The sequence below is a fragment of the Anomaloglossus baeobatrachus genome, chromosome 2 (assembly GCF_048569485.1).
Source record: "Anomaloglossus baeobatrachus isolate aAnoBae1 chromosome 2, aAnoBae1.hap1, whole genome shotgun sequence".
In the NCBI taxonomy this organism is placed as follows: Eukaryota; Metazoa; Chordata; class Amphibia; order Anura; family Aromobatidae; genus Anomaloglossus; species Anomaloglossus baeobatrachus.
Genome location: NC_134354.1, coordinates 551,318,259 through 551,333,729, shown reverse-complemented (window position 1 = coordinate 551,333,729; position 15,471 = coordinate 551,318,259).

The following is a 15,471-nucleotide window of genomic DNA, read 5'->3' as shown; positions in this document are numbered from 1 at the left end:
AACCCATTGACTTTTTTGGGTATTCACCTCCGGCTGCCGTCTTTCTTCCGTTTGCTGTGAGGATCCTTCCTCCACGTCATTTTGCGAACAGACTCCTTCTAGCGCCTCAATCAGCTGCTCCTTGGAGAGTCCTTTGAAACGAACTCCTACTTCACGGGCCTTTGATTGCAGGCTCCCCAAAGTCCAGGTCTTGTACTCTGCAGTGCTGGTTCCTGATGTTGAGCCATTGTCCTCCATTCCTTCTGCTCTGATCCCAGCGCTGCCAACCAGTTTGTGGCGGGAGTGTACAACAGAGCAAAGGATGGACGAGGCCGAGGGACGATCCAACAGGTTTATTCACAAGAACACTGGAACAGCACATGATAAGTCCACGTAAAACAGATTCGGGGGCCCTTCCCGACAATCCTCGGACCGGATAACAAAGCAATCGTCCTTACAGTAGTCCAAAGAGTTTCACACAATCCCACAAGCCGCCACACAGGCCTAGCTCCGTCCGTGTCCACAGCCACCCAGGCTGGAGCTCCTTCCTCTCTTAGTTCCAGCTCACTCTGAAGTTACAAAAAGGGAAATGCATTGTCTGTGCTCCTTGACCAGCCCACCATGTTTGTTCAGGGGGTAAGGGTCACACATCCTATCATCAATGGCTTGGTCCATCACAGGGCTCCAATATGTCTGCCAGCCACAGTAGATGAAGGGATCCCCTGCTGTGCAGCACAATGACTATTCCTTCACTGGCCAATGCAATTACAGAATAGATACACAACTCTGGATAGAAGAGGACAGGCTATTTACATAATCACATTAGATGCCAAGACTACAATTGTATGGGAGAGACACATTGAGACCAGTAGCTCCCCCAAGGAAATACATGAATTACAACTAATACAACCAGGGCATGACATAGTATCACAGCATATACAGTGAGAGGGTAAATTACATCTTCACACACTCCCTGACAGAAGTTCTGTCGCTTATCCATGTTATGTAAATAAAAGCTTATAACCTGAATTTAAATTCATCCATTGGTTTTATAAATTACTCTTTTGAAAGCTGAAACCCCCCCAAATTTGGTTTAGGTTATGAAAATAAAGTTGCTGCAAAACTGAAATATTGATCATTTAATGAACACAGAAAGGTCAGATTTTGGCAAGACAAAAGTTTTGTCGCCCACAGAAAGTAATGTGAAATTCAAACAAATATTTCACTTCTAATACAAAGATATGTTGCATAACATTGGTGAAAGAAATTGTGGTACTATTAGAGCCATATTTAATATTTTGTATGACTTCCATGAGCTTGAAGGACTGCATCCATGCGGTTTAACAATGATTCATACAATTTATTGATGAAGTCATCAGGAATAGCAAAGAATGCAGTCTTACATGCCTCCCAGAGTTCATCTAGATTCTTTGGTTTTGTCGTCCAAGCTTCCTCTTTCATCCTACCCCAAACATGCTCATTGATGTTCATGTCTGGTGACTGGGCTGAACAGTCCTTGAGCACCTTGATCTTTTTTGCCAGGAGAAACTTTGTTGTAGAGATGGATGTATGAGATGGAGCACCATCCTGCTGCAGAATTTGACCCCTTTTATGATTGGGGATGTAAGAGGTAGCTAATACTTCTTGATCTTTTAGGCTATTGATATTGCCTTCCACCTTGCAAATGTTTCTTGCAGTATTTATGGCGGATGTGGTGTAATTAAATAGAAGATTCATTGGCGAAATCCCCCTTCTGCCACTTTTCCAGCGTCCATCTGTTTAGCAGGCTGTGGGACTTGGCAAATACCACACGGTTTTTTAATTGCTTTTTGTTTAGTGTTGGCTTCTGGGCACTGATTAGACAATGGAGGGCAGAATCCTACAAACCGTTCTAGTTGACACAGGGACTTGAGGTGACCAGGCCTGTTTGAGCTCTGCTGCAGTAGAAGAGGGCCTGGCTTTGGATTTTCTAACCAACAAACGTTCCTCCTGAGCAGTTGTCTTGTGGGGTCTGCCGGACCTGGGCTTGTCAAAAACATCTCCAGTCTCTTCAAATCTTTTTTTAATTCTTTGTACTTGATGCTGAGACACATTATATTTGCCAGCCACCTCTGCACAGGTTCTGGTTTTCAGCCTCTTGATAATCAAGGCTTTGGTCGCAGGGTGTATTTTTTGCTTGTTTTCAAAGGTCAAGATGCAGTTCAAGTGAAGGTCTGGGATGTTGGGTTTCTTTTTATACACACCCACTAATTAACCGATCATTTAGTGAGCACAGGTAAGGATGTAAACTAGGATTGGGTGCATTATATGACAAGGCGACAAAACTTGTCTTGCCAAAATCTGACCTTTCTGTGTTCATTAAATTATCAATATTTCAGCTTTGCAGTAACTTTATTTTCATAACCTAAACCATATTTGGGAGGACAGACAGATAGATAGTCAGACATACAAACAGATAGATAGACAGATAGTCAGACAGGCAAACAGACAGATAGTCAGACAGACAGATAGTCAGACATACAAACAGATAGTCAGACAGACAGATAGGCAGGCAGACAGACAGACAGATAGTCAGACAGACAGATAGGCAGACAGAGTAATGAAGTGCTACATAATATTCTCTTATGAAACCCATTTTTATGAAAATCCCCCCACCAATAAATAAATGATATAGATTATAACAAATACATATGGGCATGCAGGTGTTTGGAGAATACATCTATCAATATCTTTACATCTTCTATCTGTTGCATTCCTCAGTAATCGGTATTTTGATTAATTTGCAAAAGGTGCATGAAGTGCTCTAGGTGGCACAGAGAGCACTTCCCGAGTCTCTGCCTCCCAAGGTTGTTTCCCTGCCCAGCACCAGCCTCTTTAACTTGATCCATAGTTTACACCTGACAATGTACCATTTAGAAAAATAATTTTTAAACAAGCTTAAAAATAATATCAGCCTTTTTACACTGATTGATTATGGGGAAATGAGCCTTCCTGGGAACACTTATTTACAATAATTAGATATCGCAAATGCACCATAAGGCTCCATTCACTTGTCCATTTGGCATCCAATTTTTAATGGATCTAGTATTTAAAAAATTAGACTCATTACGAATGGAGTAAAACAAAAACACACTTTGGTTTCCATTTTGCAACTATTTCTGTTCCATTTGTAATGGATTTGTTTTTACTACAGGTGTCTCTGAACATCTCCAGTCTTTGGAGCATTTGCAGTGCTTATAAATTAGATTCATTAATGCATGACACAACAGATACCTATCCATTATGAGATTTTTCCTACTGATTTCAATACAAAAAAAGGGTCCAGTTACTATTAAATTTTGGGGGGAGGAGGTGTGGGGGTGCAGAGTAGACATCATTTGTTGGGGGGTTTCACTTTTTTTTCACTTTTCCTTTTATCATTGTATAAGTTGTAATTTTTTTTGCCAAATTCTTCAAAATGGCTCATGTGGTTCATGAATTTTGTCCACAATGAAAATTGTCTTTACTTTTTTGTCTTTAACCTATGCAAACTGCCACATTAAGGGTGGAAAAAAAAGTGTGCGGAAACTGGACTTTTCGAAAAGTTACAAATAATGAATGAAGTGAAACCATCTGGAAAACCTAAACCCAGGCCACAATGGCAAAGTAAAAAAATGAGTCCATATAAAAGTTATGATCAAAAAGGAAATTCAAAAATGAAGGGGACACAAACAAAAACAGGTATACAACACAGAAAACTTACAAAAAAACAATAATGAATTTTTTGATTCAGCTAAGAAACGGATTGCAGCCAGACTGCAGAAAAAAGGAAGACAATTTAGAAGAGTTATGTCTAAGTTTAAATGAATGGATCCTGTATGGGGTCATTGTATTTCCATTTTTGTCATCCCAAAATGGATCAAAAAATGGAAAGAACTGCTAGATATGTGAACAGAGTCTGAGATGAAAGCATGCTTTAGAAACCTGTCAGCCACATGATTGTTCAGCATTTGGCCAACAACTATCTGCCCCAACTCTCCTTTGCCCCAGCCAAGTACTCCTGTGTTATCTTTGAGAGAGACCCTGCAAGACAGCTCTGGTGGTGGCTTAAGGCCCCATTACACACTGCAACATCGCTAGCGATATCGCTGTAAAGTTACCAGTTTTGTGGCGTACATTGCAGTGTGTGACACGCATCAGCGACCTGGCCTCCGCTGTGAGGCCGCTGATCGCTACAAGTCATTCAGGACCATTCTTTGGTCCTTTGTTTCCCGCTGTGCAACATGTATCAGTGTGTTTGACACCGTTACAACAACATCGTTAGTGACCCAGCCCATAGGCGTGCTAGCGTTCCCTTTCCAGCGAGGTCGTTCTACAGGTCTGTATCGCTGCTGCTTCGTTGGCCAGATCTGCCTGTTTGACAGCTCACCAGCGACTGTTAGAGACTTTCCAGCAATCGTGACCAGGTCGAGATCGCTGGTGGGATCACTAGAAAGTCTCAGTGTGTAAAGGGGCCTTTTTGTCTTAGATAATAACAGGTTCTTCCGTCTGAAAGAGGACATGCTGGATCCTTTCTTTCCCAGACAATAATCTGTTAGAAGGTCCGATATACTGTACATCATACTAAAGGCCCAGTCACACACAACAACTTACCAGCGATCCCGAAAACGATGCAACCTGATAGGGATTGCTGGTAAGTCGCTGGGAGGTCGCTGGTGAGATGTCACACAATCAGACCTTACCAACGATGCAGGAACGATACAGGTCGCAGTAGTATCTCAGCAGTCACAGTGACCCTGTCACACAGTGTCAAACACAGCGATGTGTCCTGCCCTGCAGGACATCGCCTTTGAAGAAAATGGCCTGGACTATTCTGCAAGGACTAGAGATCTCACAGCAGGGGCCTGATCGCTGGTAGGTGTCACACATAACGAGATCGCTAACGGGATCGCTACTGCCTCACAGAAACCATGACTCAGCAGCGATCTCGCTAGCGATCTCGTTATGTATGACGGTACCTTTATGGACAAATCTGATAATATAGATGGGGCCTTAAGACTTGTGCATACGAGAGAAAAAAAAGTCACATTTTTCCCAATAGACAATATGGCGAAGCTGATAGCTATCATCAGCCTATCACTGTCTCTTGTATTTCCTTTGTGTATAATCTTCAGAGTTAATCTAAAGTATACAATGCCTAAGGTAAACATACTGTTAATGCCTAGGTGGAAGGTTAGCACACATTCCTTGGTCTCCCTGGGAGATAACTTTCAAGCTACAAGTAATTCCCAAGGAAAACTGGATTCCACTATCAGATAACAATCTAAATATATGTTAAAGAATTATTAATTACTGTGTTCAACTAGTGATTTTTATGGTATGAGAGCGCTCATAATAAAAATATTTATAAGACAATTCAGTTACATATAGGCACCTTGAAGCAAAAAAATAGTGTAATGATAATAGTTAAAAATAGATACATTGAATATTTCTACTTATTAAAACGTTCTCAGGTTCTAACATGTAATGACTAGTGATGTGCGAGCACTAAAATGCTCAGGTCAGACGTTCAGATGAGCTCGACGTGAGTAATGAGCATTATGGAACTCAATGATTGGTCAGTTCCGATCCGAAAATGTTGCTTTAACCCCAGTGATCACCATTCAGAGACTGTGAATGCCTCTCCCTGGGGTGCCTGCATACATCATGAAGTGAGCCTGTGCGTTGTGGTAATTTCATGGACAACAAATCTGAGCACCTGCTATACTCAACCGAACTTGGCAACTATCCGATCACCCCGATGTTTGATCAAGCACCAAACAATGGAGAACACTAGTAATAACACAAAAACTATTTCCCATTCAGTTCACCAATGTTATTAATGTGTCTTTCAGACAGCCATTAAAAAAAAAACAAAAAAAAACAACACAATTTTTAAAAATTGGAAACATTTTATGGTGTGAAAGATATACATGTGTCATGAATTATTATTATTATTATTATTTATTTATAGAGCACCATTGATTCCATGGTGCTGTACATGAGAAGGGGGTTACATACAAAATACATGTACAAGTTACAGTAGACAGACTAGTACAGAGGGAAGAGGGCCCTGCCCTTGCGGGCTTACATTCTATAGGATTATGGGGAGGAGACAGTAGGTGGGGTGTAGGTGGGGCGGCAGCTCCGCACGGTGGTGGGGCGGCAGCTCCGCACGGTGGTGGGGCGGCAGCTCCGCACGGTGGTGGGACGGCAGCTCCGCACGGTGGTGGGGCGGCAGCTCCGCACGGTGGTGGGGCGGCAGCTCCGCACGGTGGTGGGGCGGCAGCTCCGCACGGTGGTGGGGCAGTGAGGTCATTCAAGGTTATAGGCATTTCTGAACAGATGAGTCTTTAGGTTCCGTTTGAAGTTTGCAAGTGTAGTAGATAATCTGACGTGTTGAGGCAGTGAGTTCCAGAAGACTGGGGATGTTCGGGAGAAGTCTTGGAGACGGTTGCATGAGGAGCGAATGAGAGAGGAGGATAGAAGGAGATCTTGGGAGGACCGGAGATTACGTTTTGGAGTGTAGCGAGAGATTAGTTTAGAGATATATGGAGGAGACAATTTGTGGATGGCTTTGTAAGTCAGTATTAGTAGTTTGAATTGGATACGATGGAAGATTGGGAGCCAGTGAAGGGACATGCAGAGAGGAGAAGCGGGGTGGTAGTGAGGCGAGAGGTGGATCAGTCGGGCAGCAGCATTAAGGATGGACTGGAGAGGGGCGAGCGTGTTAGCAGGGAGACCACATAGGAGGATGTTGCAGTAGTCGAGGCGGGAGATTATGAGAGCATGCACTAGCATTTTTGTAGATTGAGAATTGATGAAGGGACGGATTCTGGAAATATTTTTGAGTTGAAGACGACAGGAGGTGGTGAGGGATTGAATGTGTGGTATGAAGGACAAGGCAGAGTCAAAGGTCACTCCGAGGCACCGAACTTTGGGTGCTGGGGAGAGCGTGATGTTATTTATTGTAATAGATAGATCAGGTAGAGAGTGTAGGGGAGATGGAGGAAAGATGATCAGCTCAGTTTTGGCCACATTGAGCTTTAGGAAGCGAGAGGAGAAGAAGGAAGATATAGCAGATAGGCACTCTGGGATTCTGGACAGCAGAGAAGTGACATCTGGACCAGAGAGGTAGATCTGAGTGTCATCGGCATATAGGTGGTACTGGAAGCCATGGGACTTTATGAGTTGTCCCAGGCCAAATGTATAGATAGAAAAAAGTAATGGTCCCAGGACAGAGCCTTGAGGGACACCAACAGAGAGAGGACGGGATGAAGAGGTTGTGTGGGAGTGGGAGACAGTAAAAGTGCGGTTGGAGAGGTATGAAGAGATCCAAGAGAGGGCGAGGTCTCTGACACCAAGGGAAGAGAGGATCTGTAGTAGGAGGGAGTGGTCAACAGTGTCAAAAGCTGAGGATAGGTCTAGAAGTAGGAGTATAGAGAAGTGGTTGTTAGCTTTGGCAGTAAGTAAGTCATTTGTGATTTTTGTCAGGGCAGTTTCAGTGGAATGATGTGGACGGAAGCCGGACTGTAGGTTGTCAAAGTGAGAGTTAGAGGAGAGGTGGGAGGAAAGTTCAGCATGGACGTGCTGTTCCAGGAGTTTTGAGGCGAATGGGAGTAGCGATATGGGGCGATAGCTGGCAGCAGAGGTTGGGTCGAGGGAAGGTTTCTTTAGGATGGGTGTGACTGTTGCATGTTTAAAGGCAGAAGGGAAGGTACCAGTTGTTAAAGATAGGTTGAAGAAAAATGAATGAAAATAATCACGAATTTTATAACTTTTCCATTGATTTTGCTGACAACTGTTTGTAACTAACAACAATTTCTACTTTCTCCAGATAAACACATTAAATACTGTTAGATATGCTTAAAAACTAGTGTATATTTGGTCACTCCAGGGTTCTATTATTACTTTAGGTCCCAAAAAATAAGTTTTTACCATGGGGTGTATAAAAAAAGCAGGCAATAACATGATATAATTGGTTGAAAATGATCATAAAAGATAGACACATCCCATTTGTTATGCTGCACACTAAATAGATTTCATGGTATTACTGCTTTTTTTATCGTGCTGTTTTTTCAATAATATAGCGTGCAGATATAAATTAACTTGTACTTAATAGCATTTTATGTTCCCTTGGGCCCCAGTTTCATAGATGTGTATCTTCAACTAAGAGGTAGTTACAGTAATAAGAATAAATGCTGTTCCAGGACCAGACCCGGTATGGTGCCACCTAACTACCCTCATTAGCTACATTAATTTAATCAATTAGTCTGACAGGCAATGTCTATGGTTAGAAGCAATAACAATACTATGTTGGGAAGCGACTAGTATACGGGTCCGCTGACTGTAATCACGACATGTTGATTATAGACAGTGTATTATACATTAACCATTAAATTTGTCACTTACAATACATCCATTTCACATAATTTGTATGAAATGATACCTAAATCTACAGAAATAATAAATGGATAATTGTATGAAATATCCCATTTTATATTTGTGCTACTTTAATTGATTCATTTCACATAATTCATATGACATGACAACTAAGCTTACAGAAAAAGTAAATGGATAATTGTATGTTATACCATGTTACACTTGTGCTACTTTACAGTTATGATGACATTATATTTATGACGTAGTATACAAATAGCATGATCCCCTTGATGAGACGTCAGTGTTTATTTCACTTTGGCCAAACCTTGAACCGGTTATTAGGAGGAATATTATTACTAATCTTTGTAGACTGTAACCCATGACTTTAGGAGGTATTAGTTGTCTCACTTGTTTCATACTTTTTGGATCATAAGTTACTGAGGCCGTATTTAGATGCCCTTGTTGAATGTACGAGTTGTATTTGTTCTTTTTTCATGGATATAACATGAACCCATTACAATCTAAAGTGCTATGCACATATCCATGTTTTTTCATGAACCCATATCAAGGATGAAAATCGATAGAAAAATCTATGGGTCTGTGAAAAACATGAGTAGCACACAAATATCATCCGCTTTCCATATGTGTGATGTCTGTATTAAAACTTCTCCTTTCCTTTACAATTGTTGTTGTTTATTTATCTATTTATGAAAAACACTGATGACTAGTACAAGTGAATATATTCTGCACTATTTACTTGCATGAATATTAAGATATTCGTGGTATTTGTTACTCATAAACTATTTTGGCATTTGCCAAATAAGTTTCGAGTTCCCACATATTTGCATATGTGTGAACTCTGATGGTGACCTGACTGCGAGATTGTCGGTTTGTTGAATTGAAAGACACAGCAGTCAAACAGTCCGGTAGCTGTGAGGGCCAGAAACCTTTAAGGAGCCTTTAAGTTTCCTGACGTTTCCAGCTGTTGGGATGCCTGAAGGCTGTAAACTCTTACTACGGTTCATGGCTTCAATAAGTCCCAGCAACTGAGAGCTCCAGCAATAAAGGCTGCTTTACACGCATTGATATATTGTGCGATCGCATGTGCGATCGCACCCGCCCCCATCGTTTGTGCGGCACGGGCAATTTGTTGCCCGTGTCGCACAAAGTCAATAACCCCCGTCACACGTACTTACCTCCCGAATGACCTCGCTGTGGGCGGCTAACATCCACTTCCTGAAGGGGGAGGGACGTTCGGCATCACAGCGACGTCACACAGCGGCCGGCCAATAGAAGCGGAGGGGCGGAGATGAGCGGGACGTAAACATCCCGCCCAACTCCTTCCTTCCGCATTGCCGGCGGCCGCAGGTAAGCTGCAGTTCATCATTCCCGGGGTGTCACATGGAGCGACGTGTGCTGCCTCGGGAACGATGAACATCCGGAGCACAGAAGGACGTTCGATTTTCTGAAAATGAGTGACGTGTCAACGAGCAACGATAAGGTGAGTATTTTTGCTCGTTCACAGTCGCTCATTTGTGTTACACGCTTTGATATGTCAAACGAGGCCGGATGTGCATCACTAACAACGTGACCCCAATGATATATCATTTGATATATCGTAGCGTGTAAAGCCCGCTTTAAAGTTACTGGACTGACAGCTTCCCAACAGAGACCCGGTGGCTGTGAGCTCTGGTAACCTATAATGTTACTGTAGCTCACAGCCACCAGGTCTCTCGGCAGCTGTGAGGTCTGGAAACCTTAAAGGAGCCTTTAAGTTTCTTGGAGTTCACAGCTGTTGGGACACCTGATGGCTGTGAACTCTGCTAACAGTTCACAGTCTCCATATGTCCCAGCAGGTGGGAACTCCAGGAACCTGAAAGGCTCCCTTAGAGTCTCTGTTAAGGTTTCCAGGCCTCACAGCTACTAGACTTTTGTACTGCTGTGCCACCGTGCCCAACAATTTGACAGTCTGGCAATCAGACAGTCAGGTCACTTGTTTTCACACTCGGGGGCTCCCCTTCTGCTCTCAGTGAGCTCAGTAAAACCCGATGCCAGATTTCCAGACTGTCGGATTGCTGGACACAGCCACACACCAGTTTGGTAATGGGTTCAACTGATTTTCCTGAGGGCAGCGGTCGAGCTGATGAGTGTAAACATTGGTGACCTCACTGCCAGATTGCAGGACTGCTGTACCGCCATGTCCCATAATTTGGCAGTCCAGCAATTTGGCAGCAGATTCAGTTGTGGCCACACTTGGTTACAGTGTGATCCACTGCAGCTTCTGGATGAAGCAGTGCCAGGATCGTTGTGGAATGTCTTGCTTATATTACAAAGAGCCATAATAATAATTAAATATATATTAATATTTTACTACCAAACATAAGAATAGTAACCTCCAAGTCAGTATCGTAACTACCAGAGGGGGCATAGAGGTGGTTGGCCGGGCCCTGAGCGGGAGGGGCCCACCCAGAGCTACTGCTACTCAGGGCTGAATGAGCCGCTAGGATGCATTTGCTCTGCCAGCGCTGCAGGGGCAAAGCAGAAGCACTAACCAGCTCCTGCCCAGAAAAAGAAATGGCCATGTGAGAGGAGCCACATAGCTTTGCCAGGCAGGAAGGGCAGGAGATGCTGAAGGAGAGCAGGATGCATGTGACCGGTAATGAGAGAAGAGGAGGACATTGAGAGTGCACGGTGAGTGACATATGACGAGTGAAGACTGTGACAGAGGGGTGTGAAGGGCTTCAGGGTGTTTGAGAGAAGTGTAAGTGGGAGGGATATGGTTGGCAGAGTGTGTGGGATAGAGGGGTACAGGGTGTGTGGAATATGGGGGTGCAGGTTGTGTTGGATAGGGGAGTACAGACTGTGTGGGATAGAGAGATACAGGCTGTGTGTTATGTGGTGGTACAGGCTGTGTGGGATATGGGGGTCCAGGCTGTGTGGACATGGGGGTGCACGCTGTGTGGGACATGGGGGTGCAAGGTGTGTGGGATATGAGGATGAACACTGTTTGGGATATGGGTGTGCACGCTGTGTGTGGAATGTGGGGGTGCATGCTGTGTGTGACATGGGGTATACGCTGTGTGGGACATGGGGGTGCAGGCTGTGTGGGACATGGAGGGATCCAGGCTGGTTTGGACATGGGGTTCCAGGCTGTGTGTGATATGAGGATGCCTGCTTTTTGGGATATGGGGGAGTGATGATGGGATATTGTGGATCATGTACCATTTTGTGTGGGTTAATGTTTAGGCGTGGTTCACTGTCCATTATTTGTATTGCTTGTGTGTACATTGTATTGTCTGGAAGGGTTAAAGCTTCTTGAAGCATTTCTGTCTCTAGGTGTAGGGGAAGGGGCCTGGAATCCACCTAACACTCTGTTTACCAGAGGAATTAGTGATTCAGTCTGGCTGAGCAGGAGAAGAGAGAAGCAGTCTGTTTGAGAACTTGAAAAGAGAAGGACGAAGATTGATCTCTGGGCTGAAGGTGCGACTCCTTAGAGAGACCTTGGCATTGATTGCTTACTAGACTATATTCGTGTTTCTACATTATTTTACACTCTGTATGATGGATTATCATATGGACCATTTGATTTCCTTGGAATAAATGCTTATTGGATAGTACAGCCACCTCTTGCTCTGTTGATTGTGTGGTATGGGAGAAGGACCCCGTCACAACTTAAGGGCAGAGACTGGGCATGTGGGAGATAATGGTGACTGCTTCACCCGAGAACAGGGATTGTATTATTGTGTTACGAAGGCCAGTGGCATGGACATCCCAGACATGGTGACCAAGCAACTCGTTGTTGCCCAGAAGGTCAGGTCACAGCTACTCCAACTGGCCCATGACATCCCCTTGGCTGGGCACCAAGGGAGAAAAAGGACTGAAAAGAGACTCACCCAAAGTTTTTACTGGCCTGGCATCTCGAAGTCCGTAGCCCATTATTGCCGCACCTGCGATGTGTGCCAGCGAATGTGGCATCCTGGAGCCCGACACAAGGTACCTCTGCAACCCCTGCCCATAATTGAAGAACCATTTCAACGTGTAGCTGTGGACATCATAGGACCTCTGGCCCACCCCAGCTGATCAGGGAAAAAATACAAATAATGGACAGTGAACCACGCCTAAACATTAACCCACACAAAATGGTACATGACCCACAATATCCCACCATCACAACAGGTATACGCTGTGTGGTACATGGGGGTGCACACTGTGTGGGACATGGGGGTGCATGCTTTAAGGAACATGAGGGGCAGAGTTTGTGAGATAGAAGGTGTGTGGGATAGAGGGGTAAAAGGTGCAAGGGAAATGGAGGTGCAGAGTGTAGGATATGGAGGTGCAGGCTGTGTGGGATATGGGGGTGCATGCTGTGTGGGATATGGAGGTGCATAAATAATCGGATGCTAAATAGTTGCACGTCAAATTTACATATGAGATAGTCAAGGTGCTTGCCTATAAAATGAAGTTGGTCTCTTGGTCAAAGCTGCAGTTGATTGTGAGATATGCAGCCTGACAGTCAGAAGTTCAAAACATTGTTACACTTTTGCTTGTCACTGTATGTCTGCAAACTTTCTGGTATTAATAGGGAAAATAAAATATTTAGCCTTCAAATTACTTGTGTTTAGGTTATAACGGCAGTATACCTATAGAAGGGACTGTAAGGCAATAATCCCTGACTATATGCCTCTAATCCTAAACTATCCCTCCTCCACCACCTATCCCTATACTGAATGAAGGTAACAGTAGTTTTACTAGTGAAAGGACAGTATGTAACCCTGAAAAGGACTTTTGTTTTAATGGTGCAGTAGCGGTATATAATGATTGTACTAGCAATTAAACACTGCCTATGTTCTATGCTTTATTTTCTAGATTAACTCTCCCTAAACTGCTTACAGAAGACAGTTTGCCAAGCATCACATCACCGGGTCTTATATAAGAATCTATGACGTGATGCGACCACCCAATCACAGTAATGCCAGTAGCCAACATGGCTATGGCATTAATCTGTATAGCAGACAATCCTTGCATTTTGATTGACTACCTAACTGCATTGAAACATGCAGGGTAAGAACTCTAGCATGGAGCTTGAGCACCTGCGATATTCGATCGAGTAACAAGTGCACTCAAGCACCCCAATGCTCTTTCAAGTATCGGTCAATGTCAAGCACGCTTGCTCATCACTACTGAACTCGTCTTTAGCTTCACTGACTTATATCTTTTACCAGTGACTCTGACCCCCCCCGGTTAACTACAGCATATCCTGAAGCTGCCCTAGAGTTTTACCTTTTTACTACCTGTGGTCAAGTCTATCTTCACCATCAGAGGCTCTTGTGAATACCGGGTATTCACTTAGTTTCACCGCTCCAAGGTAAGCATGGCCTGTGGGGCAGTTGGTGCATACCCACCAGCGTAACATAGAGAACAGCCGAATCCCACTACCACCGAAACGCTGCCACCTGAGAGACACATAAGATTACCACATGAGGCGAGATATTAATCTCTCATCATGGCAGAAGCGGCCCAAAGTGCCCCCCTGCTAACTTTGCTTAGGTACATGCCCCATTAGCCACCCCCGTAGTTATGTCTCTATTGATCTTGTGATTTTCAGGTTTCTATGACTTTTCCTTGTTCATACTGCAGTTTCAATGTGTAGGAGAGTATAACAACCTAACAACAAAAAATGTAATATCAGGAAGAGAATTTCTGCTAAAATATCCTGAGGTGGAACACTAACATTTAGAAATGAACTATTGTTAATGCTCAGAAATGTGAAACAGACTAGAAGCATCTAATGCTTATCCATAGCATTACTGAGTCTGGCAAGCGCTGCTGCAAGTGTGTTATAGCTCTCTAGAATAGTATTCAGTCATACTGGGGCTCATGTACGTTGTCTTATTGCAGTTTTATATAGAGCCATAATACAGCTGACATAAAGGTCAATGAGTCCTCTAATGTATCCCTGTATGCCTTGAATTTCATGCAGAAGCTAACGAGGAAGAATTTACAAAGTCCAGAGAATAATCGAGTAAAATGTGAATTTATTAAGAGACACCGGCTTGTGAAAGGCTTTCTATCAGATTTAAAATGCCACATTTAATGGGGGAATAAATCACACACTTTCCACCAAAGCTATTGGAGTGCTGCCAGTTTTGTTTTGTTTATTTGGATTGAATACAACCTACTGCCAAGATCCATCTGCCCAAAATGACGGCTGACGGAAGAACATGTGACTAGAGCTGTCCACCAGCTTGCTGCATTTGGAAAAAATTGCATATGAGAAAGCTGTTTTTCAATTGGATTAGACTGAAGGACAGGTCTAGTCACATGCGCCTCCATCAGCAATCATGTTGAGAGCCCAATAGGCAATGAGGACGGATGTACTAACAAGTGCAGAAGGAGAACCTGTAATGATTATATATTAGTAAAGGCCGTCCTTCTGCACGCCGGTTGTTCATCGTTCCCGAGGCAGCACATGTCGCTCCGTATGACACCTCGGGAACGATGAACTGCAGCTTACCTGTGGCCGCCGGTAATGTGGAAAGAAGGAGGTGGGCGGGATGTTATCTCCGCCCCTCCGCTTCTATTGGGCGGCCGCTGTGTGACGTCGCTGTGACGCCGAACGTCCCTCTCCCTTCAGCAAGAGGATGTTCGCCTCCCACAGCGAGGTCGTTCGGGAGGTAAGTACGTGTGACGGGGTTAAAGACTTTGTGTGACACGGGCAACAAATTGCCCGTAACGCAAAAACGATGGGGGCGGGTGCGATCGCACATGCGAACGCACGATAAATCGGTACATGTAAAGCGGCCTTTAGTCCAGAAGAAAACATGTACCCTACACATTTTTTTTTAAAATAAAATATAAAGAGAACAATCCCTTTAAGAATAATACATTTTCTGGAGAAAAATATAGTTTTCTTATATACTGAATTTAGGTTGATGCATAAGTTCAGTATATAAGAAAAATGTCCATATTTTTATGGTGTTAACACTATTATTTAGTCTAGCATTAATGTTTGTTTCATGGCATGGTATTACAAAGTTTATCATGATTTCTTAGGACAAAATAAATGTTCTTTTTATTGCAAGCTAATATAGT